The sequence below is a fragment of the Bradysia coprophila genome (genome assembly GCF_014529535.1).
Source record: "Bradysia coprophila strain Holo2 chromosome X unlocalized genomic scaffold, BU_Bcop_v1 contig_35, whole genome shotgun sequence".
Classification (NCBI taxonomy): domain Eukaryota; kingdom Metazoa; phylum Arthropoda; class Insecta; order Diptera; family Sciaridae; genus Bradysia; species Bradysia coprophila.
Genome location: NW_023503325.1, coordinates 892328 through 912229, shown reverse-complemented (window position 1 = coordinate 912229; position 19902 = coordinate 892328). Strand labels below are relative to the sequence as shown.

At 34.3% G+C, this 19902-nt stretch overlaps 1 protein-coding gene across 14 annotated transcripts in view; it reads right to left on the bottom strand.

Moving 5' to 3' along the window:
• The window catches only part of LOC119069476 (serine-rich adhesin for platelets), a 62361-nt gene extending 42459 nt beyond the window's left edge, over positions 1-19902 (bottom strand). For all 14 annotated transcript variants that reach the window (XM_037173529.1, XM_037173530.1, XM_037173539.1 and 11 more), the window contains exon 1: positions 19131-19902. The gene's annotated coding sequence lies outside the window, so the exon portion shown is untranslated. The remainder of the gene's footprint in view (positions 1-19130) is intronic.

The following is a 19902-nucleotide window of genomic DNA, read 5'->3' as shown; positions in this document are numbered from 1 at the left end:
ATGAGTACCCTTCATTCTAAGATAGTAGATTTTCATTATATCATATTATCATATTTAACATTGTTCCAAAAAAATTGGCTGCTTCAGGCATATGATATGCCAATAAAATCATATTTCGCCTTGTTAGTAACCCCAACCGAACTTTATCAACCTATTTTATATAAGCCTAGTGGCGTACCCGGCTTTGCCCGGGATTATTTTAATGACAAAATATTTTATTGGACACTTGAGAGAGATGTAAAATTTTTTACAAAATAAATTTTCTCAAAATTTCTGACAAAAATATTTTCACTCGTTGAAAATGTTTTCACGCGTCCACGACGTAAACAGACAAAAAACAAGCGACAAATAACGCATGAAGGTGAAAAAAAAATCTCGCATTCTTTCTGACTTTTTATCATTAGTTGGTATTCCAAGTTTCAAGTCTCTAGGACTTTCCGTCTGGGCTCCTATTGAGAGACAAACAAACAAACAAACATTAAAGTGTACACTGTACACTGTATGAGAGACAAACAAATAAACAAACAAACAGACAAACATTAAACTGTACACTGTACTAGTGGTGTATCTGACTTTGCCCGTGATTATTTTATTGACAAAACATTTAAATATTTTAACGCGTCCAATTTTCGTCAAAAATCTTCCAACGTCTAAGAAATGCATCCACAACAAAAAACAGGCAAAAAAATTGCTATTTCTCACGTTCCTAATTAGTCGGTATGCCAAGTTGCAAGTCTCTAGAACTTTCCGTCTGGGCTCCTATATAGAGTCAAACAAACCAACAAACAAACATTAAACTTTATATTATAGAATGATATTATACACGCAAATCATAAAATATCGTTGCACCGTTAAAGCAACACACTTTGTTGCTGTATCTTCAGGTTTCCGCTAAAAACAAATGTCAAATGTTTAATGCATCCTAGCTTCCTATTGTGTTAGTTTGTTGGTTTGACATAACTATACAGTGATACAATTTACTTGTTTTTCAAGTTGTAAGGAAGTTTGGTTGGCATGTAGAAAATGTAACAGTGATAGGTTTCTTGCAATAACTTTTTACAAATTCTGTTTTTAGGATAGCTGCCTTCATTCAGAGAAAAACATCGTATGCAACTCGGTGATAAATGGTACTTTAGACACATCATGTGTGTTTCATGTTACAGCTGGTGCCTAGAATAGTGTCTTTCAACATAGCCCAATGCACTGAAGGTGTGTACGTATACCGAGTATACACCGCGTCTGTATTGGTCTATTTTGAAATGTATTTTACACATACAGCGGGAGGGGAGTGACTTTTCCATCCCTAGTTATGCGATTGACCAAGGCTGTAAAAATAGTACATTGAGGAGTTTTGCGCAGACGATGTGTTGTCGAACTCGCTTCGCTCGTATCGGCAAAGTTTGCCGGACAAACTCACATATAGTGAGCAAAACAACACTATTTACTAACCCAATTGCTATTATTACTATAACTATTGCTAGCCCTATGCGAAAGTTGAGTTGAAAAAAATGGATCCGTGCGCTTTAAGTTCTTTAGGATATTTCTTTGTTTCATGTTGTTTGCCACGAAAAGTTGTGGAACTAAATTTTTTTCTGGAGTATGGAAAATCGTTTTTCCGGACGGAAAAGTCATTTATATGAAAACTTTCAAAGTCGAATATCTCCTCAACTACAAAGTCTTTTTGAGAAGAAAGTGCCAATGAAGCCTAATTGTAAATACCTTTCATGGTATATCAGTTACAAGTTCCACATAGCTGATTTCCACTTACCAATAAAGTACTGCATGTGAGAGACTAAATTGAATGATTTCAATTTTTGTTTAATTGACACGGCTCTCACACGAAGCACTTTTTGTTGAATGGAAACCTTACTTAAGTCTTAATTCACAGACATCGGTTTTCATTCCGTTTTGCCTCCGTATACATCACAGTTGGCATTTCATACAATAGATTCTATAGAGCATACGGACGACTCTGAGGCCACCTTAATGCTTGATTTCCATTTACCAAAAAAGTTCTATTTCTGAGAGACAAAATTGAATGTTTTCAATTTTCGAATTGTTTACTTGACAGCTCGTTCTCACGGCTCTCTCACGGAGTACTTTTTGTTGCGTAGAAAACATACTTAAGCCTACAAATCAACTTACTATGTTTACACTTCATTTGCTCTCCGTTTACTCTTCAAACAATTAAAAAGAGGCATGGTTAAACGGAGGCAAAACGGCGTAAGTGTAATTAAGCACAATACTCGATTACCAAAAAAGTACTTTGTGTGAGAGGCAAAGTTGATTTTTTTCAATTTTTGCTTTGTTTACTCGACAACTCGCTCTCTCACGGAGTACTTTTTGTTGAGTGGAAACCACATTTATTAGCGTTCAAATGTCAGGAAAGATCACTTGAAGACCGTGTGAAATGCCATCCACGTCAAGAAATGCCGTCCACGTTTAAGAACATATGTCATACAAATGAATGAATGAACGAAACATTTAACGAAACCGTTAAGTTTCGTAAAATGTTTCGTTCATTCACTTAGAAGTGATGTTACGTCTGAAAGTACCGTATCTTGAAGATGATCTATATTCGAAAACTCTTAAGCGCGTATGGAGCCCCAGCTTGGGAGTGGTCAACCTTAAATCGCTCATCTTCGAACTTACATTTCACATTTCCGGACGGGGTCGAAAAGAATTTTCGAAATCGGATGCGTTTAACTCAAGTTAGAGAACGAAAATACACGCACAAAATTATCCCGTTCCTCATTTACTTAGAATGATAGAATGTCGAATGTCGAAGATATTTATTGAAAAATCAACACAAATATTCACAATTCGTTATCATTCTGAAGTATATATTATGGACAACCAAATGCCTTGTTTATTCATGAATGCAGTGCGGCGTGATATTGATCGTTTTGAGGTGTACGTTTATTATCGGTAAGCATTAATAATATCGAAACAAGTCAAAAGCACTTTGATGTGAATGATGTTGTTGCGGTTAGGGACAATCTAATTGCATTGAATATTCATTACAAGTGTATATCGCATCCATATGCTGTCTCTTTATTTCATTCTGTACAATAAACATTACAAACCGTCAACGTTCTACATGTAGGTATTTAATATCCGATTAATTTTATCTTTCAAATTTATTGCTCATATATACCAGTTTCAGACCAATAATGGGTGTAGAGAAAATAAATTAATATGTTTGAAGTGACTCAATAAGAGTTTAACCATCGTTTTAGATTAAAACGTTTATTTTAGCAATTTATTATCTATCAGTAGTATTAATTGCAGGTTAATTGTACAGTAAGAAATTCAAATAGAGTTGGATTTCTTCAGTTCTGCGACTCGTACGACAGCGCTAATAAGTTTACCATTACGTTTACGCTTTTATGGTTGCTTAGAGTCAATCAAAAGAAATTGCCCGTCTCCAACGCTTTTTCCACATTACGTCGGTATTTAGCTAAAATTGTAGCCTGCATTTGTGTGCCTCGTTCATTCATTTTTGATGAGGTCTTTGCATCAGAATCCTTTTCGAAAAATGTACGACCGCAACGATCACGAATGTGTTAGCTTTAAATAAAAATTAGTTTTAGTTGTAATCGTTTGACCAGCTTTGAGAAACGTGAGCAGTTTAAGAGGCATCGATGCTTTGCTGAAAAGCACACATTTGGGCGTTTTTAAAATACCGGATTTTAGTTTACGTTTGATGATATCTTTCGACCAGAATTCATTCTCAATAATATACGACGTGCAAAAACGACTACGAATGTGTTAGCTTCAAATAAAAATTAGTTTTGGTTGTAGTCGCTTGAGCGGCACTGAGAAACGTGAGCAATTTCAGAGCTGGTCAAACTGCTACGACCAGATCTATTTTCTTTTGAAAGCTAACACATTCGTAAACGTACATTTTTGAAAATGAATTCTGGTGAAAAGGCCTTGTGCCAAGAAATGTTTGTGCCAGTAACCAATCGGATAAATCTGATAAATTTATCGGATGATGCGCCCTAACCTAAGATGTTCGGAAGCGTTCGGAAGTGTAAGTCTAATAAAATTGGATAAATTAATACAAAAGCCTCCAGAGCAGGCAACTGAAAATTTAGTAATGAAAAATCTCAGCCTCTTTTTACGTTAATAAAATTTTGTATTTCGTTCAAAGCAACATTTTTGCCACTCTTTACTTTTCAAATCCATCAAGGATTTACCATTGTATCGGGGAATAATCGGTCTGTTGACGGACGTAAGTAGAACAAAGATTAACATTTTGCAAAATGTCATAATTTTAAAACGGGGAAGGGACTAGCATGCTACAAGTTTGTCCTACTTATATGTCCTCCTCAATATGAAAGAACACATGTAGAATCAAGTGAAGTAAATTGTTGATTCGTGACGCATATTTAGCGACCAATTGTTTTAGCACCAACTCTTAAAGAAATCCGTCCAGCGGCTAAATTATGTGAACCCAACATTTTTGTTGTATACTACTCTCAGGTTACGGTCCCAGAGACAAATAGACCATAATATACACAGCCAGATAAATTTGACCCCGGCAATAGTATTCAACGGTAAGTTGCAGCTTGTGGAAAGCTGTCTTGAATAGTGTTTTTCGTATCGTAACATTCTTGATTAACAAATGGAAGATATTCAACAAAAGCTTGACGCTTCATCTGACAACAGTTTACGGTAGAAAATTTCTACTCTTTCACTGATTGTTTTCTCGCAGGGTGTATAATATGTGTATATATAAAGTGTTTCGTGCTGGTCGTCGTAGCGTCATGTTTTTGAAGATGCTATTGGGACAACTTATACAGCAGTCTTGCTGGTTGATTTATCAATAATTCCGAATTGGCCTTTTGTTTGCAACAAATCATATGAGCTTATTACCCAGCTCCCACCTCAAGGTGATATTCAGCTGGTGCTCATTCTGCACGTAGGAAACGTTTAACAATTGTAGCTATGAACCCGAAATCGTCTGCCATTTGTGGCACTTTGTACGGGTCTAAAAATTGAAACTTCTTTCGTTCGTTTTTCTTTCAAGTTTCTTCAAGTTCAAGAATGATACATTTTGGAAACATATAACTTTGTATTTATGAGTATCCTATCCTACACAATTCACCGTATGCTGATTCTGTGTGTATGTTCTTCTGTTGAAAATATCGCCCGGTAACACCAAAACAATATCAATGATGAGATGAAATGGCATACCTGTAAAACCGCTATGCCCATGCATGCCTACCTAACTTTATATAATATATCGAAAACAACATCAAAACATTTCTGCTAATAAAGTGCAAAAACATGTTCTGACCTAGTTTATTTTTGGGATATTTTTTTTCTGCTTATTTTATTACTACCATGTGGGTGCGGTGTTAAACTTTTGGACAGTATGTGACTGAGGACTATGAACTTGTTTTAACAGCATTGAAATCATTTCCATTTATATTCTTCTTGAATGGATGATTGCGACTGGTATGACTCATAATTGGTATGTGTAACATACTTAAACTGAATCGAATTCTTGAACTTGACTTCTTTGTTACATATTAATGGCATTGTGATGTATTACAAGTGATCTTATCTTGTAGTGAATTGAAAATTATATGCAAATTTTGTAATAGAAAATTGTTGATTCAATCTTCAATCAAATCATGTATTTAAATGTATAACAATAGCAGGTATGTATTACTTACTATACTCTCTAACTATAGCGCAGAATAAGCATTTCAGGATGTAAATGACAATACAAAATATTTTTAAATCTGAAACTGACGTAAAGTTGATAGTCTGGGCTGCTATGTCAGAAAAAGTCGTCTCCGCTCGGGAGTTTGACTATTGGATATGATTGAGGGATGAGGGGTCAAAGTTTCCAAACCATTTTTTTTTGGTTTCATGAGCCGTTAAAAATCGGTTTTTCTTAAAGGTTGATTATACAACTTAAACTTACAGAACAACTTTTTTGTCAAGGGTCTTTGACAGTCCGAGCTATGGAGGATTCCCGACAAAGTGTCCCAAAAAACCACTAACTTTGAGACTGATTTTACTGGCTAAATCCCTATCTATATTTGCCGAGCTCTGACATGTCAAAGGATTGGGAGCCTCAGCGCTGGGACTGGGAAGCATCGGTACTTTACTCAAACATTTTTTCTTTAGGACAATGTCAGAATTGAAACGCTACGAAGGATTTCATCTGACTCTTTCTCTTACTCCAAAAATAACGCTTCTCATAACTGAATAGCTTGTAACGCTGATAGCTCCGAAATTATTGAACTTAATAAAAAAAATCCTTCAAACTAATTTCGGAGAAGAAAGGAAAGTGGATAAAGCTCGTGTGTTTCTTAGTCCTACGGATTTTTTTCTCAAATTTTTTGGTTGTCGCAGGACTTGCGTCACGGGGCTGTGATGTTGCAGTAGTAACTAATAAGGACTGACGTAGTATTTGTTGCCCAAGGGAAGAAAAGTAATAAATTTCATTTTGAGGGTGGTGTTTATGGTCAGAGCGTAGCGAGAGCCGCAAGTCACCCGATAAACTGAAATTTCCTAATTTTCTTCTCTTGGGTAACAAATTATTGTTCACAACAACGGCCCCGAAGTTTCAGCGCAGGTGAGGAAATGACTATTTTCTCGCCCATGTTGTGAAAAAGTATTACCAGAACATGGTCCCGTCTGTCACTTTCACGTAGAATAGCCACAATTCGAGAATTGTACGCAAATTTTTGAAAAGTACATTCCAAGCCCACCATCAGAATGTTTACACTAAAACATTCAAGGTTCTGAAAGAACAGGTTAAGACACTTACGAAGGCGGGTGAAACACAAATCTTGACATTTCAGCCATGTATGTTGTTTGAAAAGTCAACTTGAAAACAAATTTTGTTTTGTTAAGTTGAAATCGTTATATAAAAATTTCCAAACCTAGTTGGCGCTACAGGAAAATTTTGATCACACCGCCTTCGTGATCAACTCGAAAGTGTCTTAACCTGTTCTTCCAGAACCTTGAAAACAATAACTCACATTGCTCACGACAAAATGGAATAGGGTTGTTCCACCGTACGATAAAAACCAACAATTAAACAAAAAACGAGCCGAAAACGAACGAAAGCCTTGCAGCAAATAGCCTTGGAACAGACCTATTATTATCGAAATCACTTCACATGACTACTAGATCTGAGAGAAGTTTTTTTTCTCGATGATATCGTGTAATGAACACGAATTCACGGGATATTTTCGCTGAAGTAATGAAGCATTCTATTAAGGCTAAGGAATATCATTTCTTTTTATCCGTAAGCGGACAGGCAGAGACTAAAACTCAATACAATAAAGCCTATTGTTTGAAATGACAACTGTCAAGTACACGGAGGCAAAACGGAATGAAGACGGATGACTGTGCGGCCAACTTAAAGGCATGAGCTGTCAATTCACAAAAAATACAAACAGATAAAGGAGAATGAGGAAGGACAAATGAGAAATTAGCAGGCAACAAGTGGCAATGGACCGTTCGAAGCCTTCATCCAGCAGTGGATACAAACAGGCTGAGAAAGAGGAAGAAGTACACAGACTAAATTTTGCTTAGTTACGTAAATTTTACATAGATTCTATTTAATATCTATTTCGTCCGTGTATTAACACAAACGTATCCTTAAAAACGAGATAATTCCTCTAGGTACGAATGTAATGACAGATTTACTGGCCGCAAGCGTGTAAAAAATAATATAATAAGCAACCCAATCACCACCTCATCCGCACATGCTATAAGAAATATAAACAACGATATGTAGCACCTAACAACACGTATATTACATTACACTGTGCCATCAATTTTACCTTTTCCAAGTCATATAATTACACAATTCAACCGTAAATTAATACAATAATTTAGCCGCCAGGTCCTTAGATAAATTTTCGGCAACTAAATTGATGACCAAATTTGTATTTTCATGTTTTTGTTTTGTCTTCAACGGGCAATGGAATATACGTGCTAATGTTGGTTTGGCATCAAGGACACCAGTAGAGTAACGTATGCGTTTATTTTTGGAGTTTGAGAGTTTATTTATACATAATATGCTTACACTTGCGTTACTGCTACATATACATTTGTAATAAAATATTATGTAACTGTCGAGATTTAGTCCAGGCGGTTGTACTGATAAAGCACGATTAGGATGTTCTCTTCATTAAATGTTGATGTTAAGTACGAACATTTATTTGATCTACAGTAGATATATTTGTGCCGCCGAGAATTGAAATACGACGGAGTTCTATACCGATAGCTAGATTGAACAGTCCGAAATTTCAAAACTAAAGGTTAGTACACAGATCGTGAAAAATTTGTGAAAAATTGACCCATGCAAAATATGACAGAAAATGTATGAGTCAAATGTCAAATATTTTGCAAGCTCGATGTAAACAAGATTTTGTAGCGGTCGATTTTGCATGCATTTTTCACACGCGGTGTACTCATCTTATATGTTGAGTTGACAACTCGTTGTAGTTTCAAACTAATTCAGAAAAATTGTACATAAAACTCGGTTTCAGGATGCTAGATTTTATCAATTCATAATATGATCTATACAGTAACACGCCAACCCTTCCGAAGCTATAAATGTGCTCATCAAAGTAATTCTGAAAAAGGTGAGTGGTTACAAAATAATTTCACGAAAAACAGAGTTCGCAAACAGTGGAATATACCACCAATACGGCTAGGTTTCGAAAATTATGTATACGGCTTCGATCGTAAGAAAATCAATGTGGAGGTTCTAATGATACCGTAAAGCGCATAGAAGCTGAATAAAATATGGAAATATGCCAAATCAACGACAAATAAGGTCATCACGAATGAAAAAAAAAGAATTTCCTTAAAGATCTAGGCAATCAGAGTCCGATCAGAAAAATTGTACATAAAGCTTGGGTTCGGAATACTAGCTTCTATCAATTCATTTGCATACTATGATCGACAGTAAACTCAAATTCTGTAGCGCACTTATGGCGTGAATCGCAACGACCAGGCATTTCTAGAGATGATGATAACCCGAACTTGCCCGCGTGTTGTTTCATGGCTAAATACCCCTTAACCTCTCTCAGCAGACCTTGAAAACATACCCAGGGATGGGAACGATGTTTTCCGTAATAATGGACATTCTCTGTGTTTGTATGTGTTATTGTCAACGAGAGAAATTTGACGAAGCGGAGATAACTCTTCGTATCAAAGATTAGTGTTTGTGTAGCACATCGAAACATCAACTCATTCGGCTTTGTATTGCGTATTTTCGGTCTCTCTTTTATTCTCATTCTCACCTTGAACGATGCGAAGCAATTTATTTGTGTGTACAAATGCGATAGAAATACTTTGTATTTGTTTTTGTTGTTTGTGTATTTGATGGTGTGGTAAGGGTAAAATTTTGTGCATCACCGACTTAAAACCACTCAATCACAGTATGTGCTTGAATTCATATACTGAGAGAATAATTTTTGCATAAGTATGTGTGTTTCGTCGAAACCAAGTGATGCAAATATTTATTCCCTTAGCTTTTGAAAGTTTGAAAGTGCATGGGGTCAGAAACAATGAATTTCGTTAAGAAATTAGGATCAATTATGAAGGATGCTTTAGTGGAACTGCGTTCAACGGACTATTTATTGCAGAAAATTTCAATTGCAAACCGAAGAGGCAACGCTGCATTCATTCTGTGGAACAATTAGCGTAGACGACTCTTATCAACGCACTTCAAGCATGAGTGGTACTCTAAATAGAGTACTGAAAAGGACAGTGAGTCAAACTGGCACTGTAAAAAAATCTGGAAAATTTTTTCATACAAAATAGTATTCCATTTGGCAGCTGTCACTCAAAGCACTTTTACTTGAATTGCGTTGCTTTTATCTATTGTAAAACTTATTTTTTGAAAAGATCGGTTTTTTACTGGCTGCTTCAGCAGTCTTTTTTTCACCTATCAATAAAAAAATAATTCCAACTAAAGCCCCTGAATTAACGCGTTTGAGAGACTTTATTAATATAAATTAGTTCTTATACCTTTTTTCCACTAAGAGTAGATGGAATATCGAAAAAAAAGTATCGAACTATATAATCGACCGACAAACCGAACGAGCGCTGTAAGTCAATAATATCGGGATGGCCTTGTTGCAAAGAAATTAGAATTTGTCTGATAAATTCAATGAACGTCAACACACTTTATACTTTCATTGGATAAATTGACTCTTAAGTCAATTGGGATACAAAATTATATTTCTCATTTCTTAAAACACACGCCAAATGACAACGAAATGTCAAGCATGAATCGGTGTGGATAACCTCAATTAAATGTGTTTGCTAAGTGTTCCTCGGATATTTATAAATATTCCTCGAATTTGCAAAATCCAAATTACTTTCACGTATCACGTTTGCATTTTGAATAATAAAAATACCTCGTTTTTACATAAAAAAAAGAAGATCTGGCATACTTTATCCGGTATGACCCTGTTAAAGAACCTCTAAGGAGCATAACATATTGACTGTCACAGTGAAAATAAAGTCAACTAATTGAGGTAATGGCAAACTTGAGGAAGTTGTGTCAGTAGTTTCTCTTTGGAACTAACGTAGCCATTATGTTGACATGGTCCACGTGCACAGGTTGTACTATTTAGAATGCCTCATTTGAACAAGTAAATCGTCAATTAAAACGAAAATTGAAACTCTCCATTATTACCGTTACGAATTGGATGGAATGATAATAATTTCATAAATTGTCAAGTTCAAGGTTCATATTCACTTCCTTTAACAGATTCATGGAAATATTTCGCATTGTATCAGATCTATACATACATTTTTCGTCATCTGGAAAGCACATATTCACATTTGCGCTATAATATCACAGAAAGCGTATAAAATATTCCGTGCAGGTACTTTCACCTTGGCCACGAATTGAAAACTAGTATTATTAAGTAATATTATGCTTGTTATATTATATTACATTTTGCGGTAATATGGTAAGGCTTACGCGATGGTATGCTATAAACTAAACTATATTATGTGACGAGGAAAATATGTTATTTTACCATGTCGTTTATATGACATGACAAATCGATGTTGTACGTGAGCGATATGCGAATAATCTTTAGTATGTTTTCGGGTGTTTTTGAACGGTTTAATTTGGTTTATTTGTAAATTGTTCGCAATTTAATAATATGGTAATTAGCAGTGCAAATTTTTTTTAAACGAAAGTGGATGTTATTAGTTATTTGTACAACACGAATTGTGTGAAGGTTTATTTTCGCACTAGGTGTGGATTGGTCAATCCGAGGCGAAGCCGAGGTCGCTAAGGCGTTGTGTGCGGGAAAATACCTTCACACCTGCCATGGTTGATAAAAGGTTTTACCTAATTTCGGGGCATAATCACCCTTCTATGCAAAACATGTCCTACATTTTGTACCAAAATTCACGTGTAAACAGAAATTCAATGGAACGATCAAGAAGGCGGCATTATAATACACATTGTGATGTAAAGCGACGCGTTGATTAAAGTCAATTAGTCAATTATTAGTATATATACACTTTAACCCTTTAACGACACGTTCGGTATAATTATATGACTGTATAGCCGAATGTTCAAAAAAGTGTTGGTGTCAGGGGTTCGAATTTTGGTCAATGCAAGATTTTTAATTATAAAAATTCAGTCTTCGTTGAAGGTAATAGGTTCTGTAGCGTACGAACGAAAAAAGTTCCTATTTCACTGTGTTCGAAAATAGTTATTTATGTAACAAGAATCGAATACGATTCGTGTTGCAAACAATGTTTTATGCAATTTCGGCACGGAATGAACTGTTAACTGATTTTGTTGCTGTTAACATTTGCATTGCACTAAAGTCTCTCAGGATAGTATTGGTTCAGTCCAAATACATTAGAGTTTTTTTGGCACTCTAAAACTACGTACAATAATCTTCTTCATTACGTTCTTAAAAACAGGCAAGAAACAGTTTGATTCCGTCCCAGAATTGCATAAAATCTGTTAAATCTGAAATAAAGATGGTTTTTCGAATATATACAGAAACTGGTTGATTTCTGAAGCCGTGGTCTTCAAGAATTCTTCTTGTTAAACCGTTTTGCAAAATTTTTTCAACCAATTTCTTATATGCTTCGAAACAATTTTAAACTTTGATTAAGATCTCCATTAAATGTGTTACTTGGCTGATGACAAACAAAAGATTAACGAAATATTGATGAAGTGGGACGCGTTGAACCCAGATGCTCAGATTCACGGAAGAACTTCTTCACGTGCATCATTATATGTTTCGCAATACGACAAAAAAATATTTAATTTTCTTTTTCTCGTATTCGACTTCTGTCAGGTCCCGTTAGTGACATGGGGCCGTGATAAATATTGGTTATTTTCAGATTAAAGCTAAAAATATGACATTATCGAAATGATCAATAAATTCAATAAATGAGATCATGGGCGTACGTTAGCCTCTTGTGACGCAAGTCCAACTACAAGAAAAAAAAATCAAAAAATATTTGGAGTAGGTTCTGGAAGTCATTCTAAGACATACTATTAAACATAGGGGGTGCTCGTTTAGGACCTTCAAGTTCCAATATAACCTCGATGAGTGTGTGTATGTGTATGTTACTACCATAATGGTAGAGCAAATTTTACAGTAAGTTGAAGGAGATTTTGTAACTGGGCTCACGAAATTTGCATTAAATTGGTTATTGCAGATTCGGATAGAGGACCTCATGAAACGTCGAAAAAGCACTCTGTTCAGAAAAAACTTTGTAAAAAGTGACGCAAGTGTATACTTCCAAACAACTGATATCCGTCATAAACCCTTAAAATAGTTAAAAATTACGCAAGTCCAAAACAAAAATTGCGTCACAAAGTAGCATAGGTTGGAGGAAAAGCCTCTGAGAAAAAGCCACTTTTTGACTCAAAATTTTTTTTTGGTAAAATTTTCTTTCTAAAGTTTTTTGCTTCAAGTTTTTGTTTTTACAATTTTTCTGTACAAACGACATCAGAAATTTTGTAAGTATTGCACAGTGTGTCACTTTTTCCTCTGTTTACGGTTTTTCACTGATACTTGTAATTTATTAGCCTGTTTGACAAATATATAAACGATCAATTTTAATACTTAACCTATTACAGACGGCAAGCAACGGGGCTATTACTTCCATCAATCAAAGTATTTTTAATCTGTTAATTTCAAATCTTGTACTTCAATTTTTTGAACATTCATTTTACTATGTAAAGGACCATATTATCCAGAGTTTGTCATTATTTTTGTCGTCGTTCTTCATATAACAGATCCATATGTGACAGGTAAATCCATTGACGACATTTCGAGGCTATTGGTAATAGACTTTGCATTTCTTTCATTCGGACAGGTGTCAAGCGTTCTTGGTGTGAGTTAAAACACACAACACATGCTTCTTGACATATGAGAAACCAGTGTTAATGCTAGTATCAGTGCTGTGCTGAAGCATATAAATTACCATTACTTTGCCGCACAGAACTTGTTGCATAAAAACATGATCATCCGCAACTTGAAATGCATTACAGATTGTCGGAGATCAGAATATTTTTTGACCATTATAAGGAAGGTAAATAAAAATTAAAAGTCAATTAGATATTGAGAAATTCCACAAAAATGAATTTTTCGACTTTATCAAAAATGTTAATTAAAGCAAAAATAAAACTTTTTTTCCCTTGTATAGGTAAATATTAATGAGTCCGCTTGTCAAATAACGAAAAGACAGTTTCTGTTAAAATATGTAACATCGTACGCATAAAATGTATACATTTTGTTGATAGGTCAACGAACTAAGGTTCGTTTTTTTCCTACATGGATAACATATAAAGATAATATGTCGTAAATTGCACTTTTGTTCGACTTTTATATTAAATATTGTAGGTATCAAAAGTTTATATTTGGCATTATCATACTCGATGTATGTGTACGGGGAATGTAGCCACAACTAGTTAATTCTCATGTTTGTATCGAGTGAAAACAAACAAAAAAATGCGAACATGGGATTTTATTAAAGTTTTGCGGAGGATGGTTTTTACTTTATTTGTTGACCAGTTCTACTGTGCCGTATAATATACAACAACATAGAACATAGAACATTGTCATCTTTTACATGCCTATTTTGATGATCGTAGACATCACAACATGTGTATACGTTTCGACGTTGATTTTTAGTAGCATAATGCTGGAATATGGGCGCTTTGTTGAATGGAAACATAATTAATAAATTCAATTCTAATAAGCTCAACTAATTGGGCAACTAATTGCACAAATTTCGAGACAAATTTAAGCTCAACCAAGAAACCAGTGGTTTGCATCGTAAACGTACAGTACTTTGAAATTGTGTCGGTTGCCTGCGGCTCAGACTACAAAATATTTACTATTAGAAGCAAAACATAGCAAACACCTCGTTACAGTCACAGTGAGGTGGACCCGTAGAAGATCGTTTCAAAATCATTTTCCTTCTTCAACTGTTTTACTGATTGTTAAGCATCTTTAAATATCTCCATTTGAAGATACACACCGCCATATTTAACTATTAATAACCATTTTACCTATAAATATGTTATTATACAGCTAAAATCCAAAATGGCGACTAGCGCCCATTTTGTTATGAAACCGGAAATAATACTGTCACTTTACAGTCGTCAAGACCTTTCAGACAAAAAAATAAATAATTTAAAAACGTGTAAAGTTTACTCTAGATATAGGTAAAAGCATCTTCCATGGACAGAGGAGCCGGATATGCGCTCACTCCAAAGGACCTAGTTCACGATCCGGTCAACCGAATTTCAAAATGATTAGTTTGATCAATACCTATCTAAAAAAGCAAAAACAGTCGAGATCCGTTCAAATTTGGCCAACCTATATGCAAAAACTATTCAGCGCCATGTACCTGGTTCACACCAAGGGCTCTAAACTCATCCGATTTCTATAAACTATTTTTTTGCTGATTGGTAAGTATTGTTACCTTTCATTTGCCGTATCATTTAGAAGTGAAGCGTCTAAATGTTCGGAGATATCTTCGAAATACCCTAAAGTGCTTATGAGGCCACGAAATCACCCATCTTCGAACTTAGCCTTTAGAAATGTTGGAGGAGTGGAAACTCGGAATCATTTCAAGTGTTCATGTATTCATGTATGTCACCTTCTATTATCCCTCATAAATTCACCTTTCCCATTTTTAAATGACACTACGGAGTAATTCCTGTTTCCATGACTAATTCACTTTGCCATTATTGGTTTCCAAATTCCGGCTTCCATTATTGATACTTAAATACCACGATTAATTCTAAAACCATAAACAATTCTAAACTCGCTCAATTCTGAAGAATTCACCAACGAATTCCAGACACCATAGTCAATTCTGCCAATCTACCCGTGCCGGTTTATTTTCATCTTATTCAACCTCGTATTCAACCGTTTTACAAATTTAATTTTAATTTCCTTTTTTTATTGAAATAAACATTCCGTGTTCCGTGCCCATAACCTGTTGTTTGTACAGTATCCGGGAGGAATTACAAATGCAGGTTTAACTAAATGACCAAGATAACTTATTGTGAAGTGACCGAAATGTATTAGTTATTTTTGATTGAACTGACGAACGTCTGCTAGATCATAAGATCCAACAAATATAAGATTAACATTACCCATCACAGCCAATAATGTATATTACTTGTAACACCTGTGTCAGCTAACTTTTCTCAACATTACCATCAGTAGGTAATCTTATTGGACATATTATCTGCCGCATGTAATGTGAAGAAATATTTTTTGTCAGTGTTGCTAACCATTATTTTACTCTGGAAAAGTACGTAGCGACTTCTGTTCTGGAAGAAATTATTGTGATCTTTACGTCACAGTTCCGCCTATTAATTTCTTAAAATGACAAGGTTTTTGTAATAAACGAATCCGCAAGTTTATAGTTCTAAATTCTATCTGAATATGAGGAGATTTTAATTAAACTTTTTCTCCACATTAACTTTTTCAATAAACTTTCTGATTGACTGCGCGAATTTCCTTTTCTATTTCGGTGTCATTGTTGGATTTTTTTTCCTTCTTCGTCTAAATTTTTACCAATCATAAAGTTTTTGTTCCAAAAGAAAACCTTTTGCGAACATAAACAAAAACTTTGTTTCACCTTTAATATTACGAATGAAAAGGACGAAGTCGAAGAAAATTTGTTTTCGATTTTTTTTATGTTTTTGTTACATTGAACGTGATTATTCAATTAAAGAAAATCTATTGAAATTGCAAATTTGAGGGAATTAATGAAATCGATTCACGGATTTATGGCCGGTTTTGTTATTTTTAGAGTTGGGCTATTTTATGAGTTTTCATTGGAAAAGTTTGTTAATTGGCAATTGGAAATGTAATTGAGTGATTGTAGATCATGTATTCTGTATGTTGTTGGTTTGGCGTTCATCAATTTAACGTTATTGGAAATATTATTCTACTAAGAAAACAACAGATTGGAGGTCTATTCACGTACCGAGATGCGATTAATTAAGCGATTTAGTCCTTGAGTTTTACGATAGTTTATTGTAGGTGCCCATAATAGGCCAATTTTGCCCGAAACTGTAGAATAAAGCTTTATTTACCCCTTAAATTATGCAAAATAACTAAAAATACTTTCTGAGAGAAAATAGAAATCATCCGCGTGTGATACAGCCTTTCAAAATCACAGCCACCTAGTAGAATGACTATGCTTCAAAAATACTTACAACAATGAATATCATGATTGGTATCGTTGTAAAGCTTAGACCTAAGATTAATTAACTTTTTGTGATCAAACTGGTCCTCCAGTAGAGTCCAAACAGTCTTCAAAGCTTCCCGAGAGTCCCAAAAAGCCCGAAAAATCGAAATATGTTTTTATGTTATTCTTACTCGTTGCACGGCCCCCACAAAAACTAATAAAACATTTATTGTTTACGAGAGGTCGAATAAAATGTTTCAAGCTCACCGTGTAAATGTATCAAATGTAAATTTGCTCTACTTTACTTGACTATAATCGAAATATAATACAGTTGTTTTGCGTGCCAGAATTAGCCTATAACAGGCGCCGAAACAATAAAAGAAATTATGAATCCTTCGAATCTTATGAAAGATTTTTAAACGTCACAAGAATCTTACTTGTCTGGAACAAATCGAAGATATTTTTTCCTTTATAATACTTTGGCTATTCGCACAATGTGCTAATAGTCACTTTGTAATACTTTTTACAAGAAGAGTCTATTCGCACATTGTCCGAATAGCCACAGTATTATAAGACACAATGTGCGAATAGCCTCTTCTTCGCTATTCGCACACTGTATGGTACGGAACGTGATCTTAATATTATTTTAAAGACAATATTCGTTCTCAAATGTCAAAATAATATCGAAACCATTGATTTATGACGACGAGATTCTCGTCACGAGAAGGTTCATTCATATCAATTTTTCATTTCTTTTATTGTTTTAGCAGCTATAGTACGTTTGACAACTGCCTAAAATTATGGAATGTAATGTGGGTGGATTGGATTTATTAAAAATTCTCGATAGTGGCTGGGTCTCAAAATTCCCATAGAGATTTTTTGGGTTCTTGCATGCTACCAAAGTGAGTACTTCCTGAAGTAATGTACTCTATTAATCAATGTGATTCCTTTATAAAATGTCATTTTCTTATAAATTCTGATATTTTCATTATTATGTCTATCGTTACTTTTCAAATCTGATGAGAATAAAATTATATTTTTTTGCATTATGAGGAAATCATTGAACATGAATTCGGTGATTCTTAATTCGTAAAAAAAATAATAATCTAAAACTAGGTCCCACCTGTTGGGTGGGTCAGATCCCTTGACTGTCTGAACTTGTCAATAGTTTTTGTGTTGGTAATGATTTATTGATTTATATCAATGAAATGTAATTTTGATGGCCTGGCCACGAAAACATAATTATAAGAAGAACTACTAGAAGAACGGTTTTAATCTCTCATTAATAATTTAATTCTGTTTAATTTCACTGAAAATTTTCGAAATGTTCTGAAACATTATAAATCGATACGTAGTTTTGGTTTCATTTTCTGACACATACATGCCTGGCTTTATGCTGACATTAGAGTGTTTTTGTTTATCAAATGGCGAGATTTTGTTCATTCTTGTTTGTTGATTCTTGACACTATCATCTTTCAAATGACTTGTAAACAAACTGTATAAACTTGATTTGATTAAACGAACAATTATAAAAAAAAAATCTTTCAAATGACGTCGAGCACGATTAATTTGAAAGATGAGAGCGGCAATAATTAAACAAAATCATTGGGAGCACAAGGCTGATCTCAGGAGTTGACAAAACCGTTCAAAATGATGGAAAAATTCGATTTTTTAAAGTTCGCAGTTTTTGGAATTTTTTTGAAATTTTGGAAAAAATTACAAAAATATGCCATGCAGCTAGATCGTTAGCCCAACATAATAAATCTTGGAATCTAACCTCAGGAATCGTACTCTACTCCTACTCCATTAATTTTTTTAAATTGGTTTAATATGCCTTTAGTTATCGTCCTAGCAAAGAGGAAAAAAGGCGAACTTGACCTGAAGATTTCAATACTTCATTGAGTAAAACAAAGAGGAGAAATGTTTCTCTTGAGAACTACTTCCAGATCGTCAGGTCGAACTTTCGAACTTGACCTGCAGAATTTTATTTCGTGTCGAATTTTTGAAATTCGATGAGATTTCCTCAAGTGTGAACAAAAAGCAGAATATTTTTAACGTTTTTTTATCACATTTCGTTACATTTTTAATCATAGTGAACGAACGTGTTACGTTGTTTTTGTAAGACCCATGACTTACAGTTAAGGGAATTAGAGGTTTTCACGTCATTTAAAACATTCACGTTACAAAATAGCCTCGCACAAAAACTATTAAGCGAAATTCCGCTTCGGAACGCAAATAAACTCCTTAAAAAGTTCCCTATTTTATTTTCAATTTCAAATTCAAATCGTTTACCGAACGTCGTCACATCATCACCGCACTTCAAAAACAGATTTTTTTCGAATAACCTATACGCTAAAACTCCCAATATTTTATTCAGATTCAATTTTATTAATAGTCTAATAATGTAGCATTCAAATATGGGTGTCACGTACCTTCAATAATATTATATATATATATCACTCGATGAATGTGTATATATCGTCGAAACGGTAAATTTCTATTGATGAAACTTTTGAAAATTCAGGAAAGCCGTCTCATCGAATCCAAACACTTTTGTTCGTTCAACACTTGACTTTAATTTTATTTCTTGCACTTAAGAAAGTCCTGTTTTGCGGTTTTGCTTGAAAGAACATTCGTATTTTGTCACTGTGCGAAAAAGACTCGGCGAATTGATTTTTTTTTTTTCGAAAAAAAAATTGTTTTGTTTTACGAAATTATATCTCGGTAATTTTATGAAACACAAAAATATTCCATTCAAGCCTTTTACTAATCCATCGGAGTGTATGAAACAAAAAGTCAACAAGCATAAACAACCACTTCACAGAAAAAAGTTAAAATCCAAAAAGTTTGCGTATAGAAATGTAGAAAGCACTCTCCTGGATTTTTTTTGTTTTTTTTTTTTTTAATTAATTTCTTTTTTTCCTTAGATTCGTATAATAAACAAAATCACTTTTTCTGTGCATCAAGAAAATGGTTTTTCTTTTTTTTTTTGCAATAATAAACAAATATCAAATGAACGTTCCTTTAGACTTTAATGTGAAACGAAAAAAAAGAAGAAGAACGAAACACTCATTATTAACGATTCAGACGTATAACAACACATTAAAAAAATATATTTATTTTATCTTTACTATACTCGAGTCTACTTGTAACTTTAATTTAAGAATAGAATTATGGGACTACCGCATCGCGGCACTGTCCGTA